Below are 6,000 nucleotides of genomic sequence, written 5' to 3'. Positions count from 1 at the left end.
GGGGGTAGGTGTGAAGCCCCCCCTCGCTCCCTGAGGCTCCTCGGCCCCCCTCCTGGCTGGGCCCCTGTGCCTGGGCTTGTGGGCTCCGCTCCCCGCGCGTGGGCACGCTCTGAATGTGCCTGGTTGGTTGGCAGCTGTCTAAGCACGCTAGTGCTCGTGGCTTTGCCCCCACTGAGAAAAGGACYGAGGTAGAATTTTCCTCTACTGCGTTCATGTGCTTTCTTGACCAGCATGCTTCAAATATGCTACCCTGCGTATTTATATTTAAAAGGGAAAAATGAGTAGGCTTTAGAGCTGATCAGGAAATGTGAGTATAAGCTTGTTCTTTTCTTCTGACCTTGTGCCTTGTTACGGAAACACTTGGTGCCATTTGGACATCTCGACATTTCAGGCATCTGCTGTGGGAGCTACTGCAAAAAAGAAACCCAAAACACAGCTGTCCTCAGAGTTGAGGGATCTGTCTGTGTAAGAGATACTCCTCCTTCACTCTCTTCCTCTGTTTCTCTATTGATTCGAATGCTAGCTCAGCATGGTGAGAGAGAGCAAACGCTAGAAGTGCTAATATACACAGTGTTTATATAATAAAAATTTCTGATCTGTTTCTGCTGTTAGAATTACACTTGTTCCAGCAAATGACTGGAGGAAGGTTTGCATATTTTCACGAAGCATGCAGCACTGAAGTAGTCTGAGATTTAAGAGTTCTAGCTAACTTTTAGCGTGTGTATGAAGAAAGCAGTGTGAGCTAATCAAGGCAGCAGTTCTTGTTGGTTTGAAACTGATAAAAAAAAAAACTCAGATCAGCTGAAAACAATAATCATAATCTCACAGATCTGCTTGCTTTGCAACTCTAAAACTCTTAGAACCCCTGTGTGGTAGTTGGTCAGGTAACTACTGTTTATACTTAAAAATCTGACTTGATATTCTTTCCATCTTGCATGAAGACACAAACATTGYCTTCAAATGTCTTCTAATATTTTAAACTTATTGAAAAAAAAGCTTTTTTGTATGACAGCTGTATTTTGCTTAATAGTTCAAATTTCTCTTCAGCTTTCTTGATGCTTATAAAGCAGAGTTCAGTTTCTTAAATGAAATATTGTGCTTCTTTGTGGTATCTAATTCTTTTTTTATAAAACCTACTGTTGCCACTGTATACTTTCATTTTCCTTACTGAGGCATAAGGCTGAGTGCTGTGGGAGTTTAGCTCAATTTTGTATACCCTTTCCACAGGGGCTCTTCTTACATCTCTCTTTAAACCTAYAGACTCTCAAAAAAGACAGTGAATTTTTCTTACTTTATTTCAGCCAGCAAGCCAAAAAGCAATGACTAACTGCCTTGGTAGCTAAAGGAACAGGTAGTCTCGATGCTAAAACCTGTGAGTAGGCAATTGTTTCCTTGCTTTTCTCTGTTTATTCTTGTGGTATTTTTTTTTCCTGTCGTATGATTTCTGCCATCTGGATAGATGCATCCTTGGAGCTGCTGCAGAAGGTTTCCAGCAGCTGCCCTGGAAGGGAAAGCAGGYGTCCCCAGTCAGGTGAATAGACTAGACTCCACGTGCCTGCTTAGAAAGTTTCCTCTTCCTGCCTGTGCTGCCTGAGAGAGAAYGGAGTAAGAGGTTTCTTTTTTTCCAGCGACCTGTTTGGTAGGTGAAAAGGGGACGTGTCTGTGTCCCATTGCTCTGTAGACACAAATCTGAAGCCTTCTGGTATGCCGTGGTACAGGTACCGTGGCATGGGAGTGTGCAGCACTAACTGTGCAGTGGGACYCTATTTCTTTAGGACTAATAGAATCGAAGGGTCAGCTTTAGTTATGGAACTACATGATTTACAGCTTTAATCTGAGCTTTTCATCTCTAGCACCAATGCTGTGCAAAAATTACCTTGGGCCTTCTGATATGCTAAGCATCTTAACAGATCTCATGAGCAGGGCGTCTGCRTAGTGAGACTAGATGTTAGTAAGCAATCATCTTGAAAGGAGTTTGTGACAGGAATACCGAAACTTGAGAGAAGTTCAGACCCACTTCCTGCAGATCTGCAGTGACGTTCAGYCTGTGCTGTTGTGCTGTGTTTTGGTAACAGGCCTTCCTCTCTTTTCCTTCTTAGAGTGTTTTCYTGTTGGCTTGGCTGCAGGCATCTTTCTTGGGCAACAGTGTAAGCCAGAGTGCAAATAGCTGTTCCTGGAACAGTGGTTGGGGCGGGCTTTACCTTGGTATATAAGGTATATCCTGGTATGTAAGATAAGGTATATCCTGGTTTGCAGTTAGCTGTGTTAGCTTTTTATTTGAGAAGCTTCCTCAGAACTCTGAATTCCTTGGTAGGCCAATGCTTTGTCTGCCTGGGAATGCAGTGGGCGTTGCTGCCCTCGACGTGTAACTAGCACTGCYTCTGACCGCTGTGGTTGTTAGCGGTGTGGCTTGTGCTTTGAAATTGGACRCAAATTGCTAAAAAGTCCTGTGGCAAAAATAGGTGGAGCGTACAACTCCGTTCGGTTAGGCGTAGCCAAGGAGAGACAGGAAGTGTGTCTCGGGGGCCAGGAGCTGATTAGCAAGTGCGAGTAGCGCAAACCCGGGGGAGTGAGAAGCGAAGCCCTTCGGGTGTTTTTAGTGCCTGCTGGAAGAAGCTCGGAATGGCTGTGTCTCTCTTTTAAGTCATTGTGAGTGGTTTGCTGTGTAATAGTGCAAAGCAGCTCAGCGTGGCAATGGGTGTCAGTGCTTGCCGCAGGCCGCATTCTTTTCAGGACGCTCAAAAGCACTGCTAATTCTTCAAGTCAGAAGCTTGTTTTTGCACATGGATTTGGTCTGGAGATATTTTAAGTCTCTGTTTAAATTATTGAATTCAAACTTGGGCCTCTGTCCTTAACAGGCCTTTACTTAAAGGAGAGGCTCCCATAGTTTCAGAAGTCTGTAGATTCACTAAAATAATAGCCTTGTGTATTATACTTCTCAATAGATGGGTGGGCTTTTCAAGCTGCTACATGTAACTTCAATTACCCTTGACTGATCTATCCCTGGTGGTGCAGAGGCCTTTTTTGTCTTTATTTTTTTCTTTAATACTGCTCTGTGAGAGGCATGAAACACATCACTTATTTTGGATGCTAGTTATCTTGTATTTGTAGCTCAGGATGTAAGTTTGTAGTGACATGGTAGTTCCTGTGTTTGAAGTGGAGCCGATCAGCATGATTTGAARAGTACTGTTTTTGTTTTAAGCAGGTTACTGAGATGGAGTCCTTAGCTCTGGGAAATCAGAGAGGGGAAGGTAGGGTGAGGTGGAAGAAGAGAAAAGGACACGTAGAGGCTCAAATAAGCTATGCTTGCCAGAGTACTGAGATGTGAGCTAGTAGGGAATGTTTTATTGAGCTGAGATAATCTCGTTCTCAGCTGTTGCTRCCCTCATGATGCTTTTATAGAATTTCAAGTTTATTTTGGAATATCTCARGAGTGATGTTTTTCTTCTGGGTCAGTGCTTACAAGCTTGCAGTGGTTTTAAGCTTTCTGAGGGTCATTATGAATTTAATACTTAAGGGCTACAAAATCATATTCCTGTTGAATGGCACCTTTCTTCTAATTACCTTTGCTGTTGCAGTCCATTCCTTGCATCTGCACAGGGAACTGTCAATGCCTGAATAAGCGGAGAAAGTATTGGGCTTGGGGAAAAGACTTTAGCAAGGTGGGGAGGGAAACCGCTACACTGAGTCGCAGTGCTGTCTCTTACGATTGCTGACTGAGGTAGCTTAGGCTGACAGCTGGCATACTGGGTCAGTCCTCTGCCGAGAGCAGAGCTTGGAGGTGGCAGCGAGTATAGGGAAGGGTGGTTAATGAAGGGTGGCAGAGCTGATACGGCAACAGCCCAGCCTGGTCGCTCACTTGGAGTCCTCAAATCATGCTGCTTGGCCAGGGGAAATCTAAATTTCCTCACTGGCTTCGTGGGAGCCAGACTCCTTCGTTGCTGTCGATGATGCTTGGCAGCTCTCCAAGGTAACTCTTAAAGCCTGTCGTCACTTTTAATGAGGAACAAAAATGGTGATCTGAGGTAAAGCTGGGAGTGTATGTAGATATCTGGGTGACCTGGAAGGTTTTTGGTTGGCTTCTGAGGGAGGATGAGTGCTATATTGTGCACACTCATAGTCAGTCTGCTTACCTCTGTAAGGAGGCCAAGCTATGGTTTGTATTATTTAAACATTTGGACAAGATCTGTAGAGGCATCATGTGATATAACTGTGTAGTATAAGGTGATTAGAATCYGTTCTAGCTAGGAATTTTTGTTTGGGGAATAAGAGGATGGAAAATGGCCTCAAGTAATGTATTTTGTATTTAAAGCCTTCTCATGCAAGGATCCTGTAGTGCTTTGTCAATACTGACACCTTCTCACCAAGCTGTCGACACTTATTGCTGTTTCTCAATTGGAGAAACCAAGATGCAGTATTTTGCTTCTTGCAGTCTTTGCGAAATCACAGTTAAGAACTGATTTACACTTCTGCTTCCAAATACTGCCTCAAGGAACTGATGCATTTTCCTATTTGATAGAGGAGGAAGGGAAACTGTTCCCCTATGCTTCTTGCAGATTGCTTTTGCTTGAAGGTGCTTGAGGACTGTTAGTGAAAGCAGCACTTACCCACATAGCAGCAAGCACAAAATGTGGTTGTTGGCCAAGTGTGCTGCAGTGAGATTGCTATGTGAAGTGGGGAGTGATGTTGACAGMTGCCTGCAGCAGGGTGGTGATGCTGCCTAAAAGACTTTCCTTTTTTCCCTGCTCTTGCTCTAGTGTACTCTAACACAATATGAGGAAGATGACAGCAGCAGTGTACTGGGAAGGCAGGAAAAWTTTTTTTTTCCTTTGCAGGGAAACCAGCAATATAGGGCACTATATACTTCCCCTGCTAGTAGGATTTCCAGCTACAGGTGAACCAGACTGGCAAGATCTGTTGGCATTGATTTGGCTAGTGGAAATAGTTCATGTCTCCTGTGCTGTTTAACTGGAATCCTATTGTAGTGGAGCAGACTTCACTGTGTATAAATAAGGAGGTGCCCTTGGATCAGCAATAACTAGCACAGACAGGCTTGCAAAGGCTAGAACACACCTGTAGCTTGAATACTGCATTTGAAAAGTGCTTGTCAGCTTAATGCTTTTTTTTATTTGTTTAGCAGTTTGTGGTTGCTTTTACTGACCCTCCATCCCAGATGGTTAAATAATCTGTTTGATGTTGTACTGTTGCAACACCCAACAGAAGAATTCTCATCCTGCTTTGAGAAGACTTAAGCCATGTTAGACACTTGACTAAGATATGCCTGAAGGATAGGCCCACAGATTTGCAGTGTGAAAAAATGTTGTGTTCTTAAGCAAATGGTCTGATTGCAACCTGTGTACACTCTTAGCTATGATCTGTAGTGGTCCTTGCAGCCTTGCATAGGCAAATGTTTCCCTTGAGGTGAAATTGTTCTGTTTAATGTGTCCACGGGTCTGTGGASCTGGAGCGTTAATGTGCAGTGCTTCCTTCCCTGCTTTATGACTGGCCAATAATTCGTTCTGTTCTTGTGAACATTATTCTTTTCCAAACCTCTCTGTTAATCCTGAATGTAGAGCATCTCTAAATCTGAGTTTTGATGTAGTGGTATGATTATTTCAAATACAAACCCTTTGCTTTTTTGGTATTTTAACAAGTTCTACTTAAATGCTGCAACAGCCACTGCCACATGGCATGGATGAATTCAGCCTGGAGGACTGTCGTGAGCCTGAAAGGTTGCTCTCTGTTTTGCTTCCAAGAGCCTTGCTGCTGGACTGAAATTCGGTTGGCCATAAGGCCAAAGCATGCCTACACATGCAATGAAGCTTTTGTATGTATGTATGTGTGTGTATATATATATATATATACACACATACATACAAACAGTCTCTAAATGGCTTAAAATCTTGTAACTGGTCATCTGTGGYGCTCGAGTGGTAAGCACATAGTTACCATTCTTCAGATTGGATGCAGGTAGTACTTGTGYGGTGGTTGTTAGCTAAA

Source organism: Rhea americana, unplaced genomic scaffold (assembly GCF_003343005.1).
Source record: "Rhea americana isolate MKP2758 unplaced genomic scaffold, rheAme1 scaffold_297, whole genome shotgun sequence".
Classification (NCBI taxonomy): domain Eukaryota; kingdom Metazoa; phylum Chordata; class Aves; order Rheiformes; family Rheidae; genus Rhea; species Rhea americana.
This window is presented reverse-complemented; position numbering follows the sequence as displayed.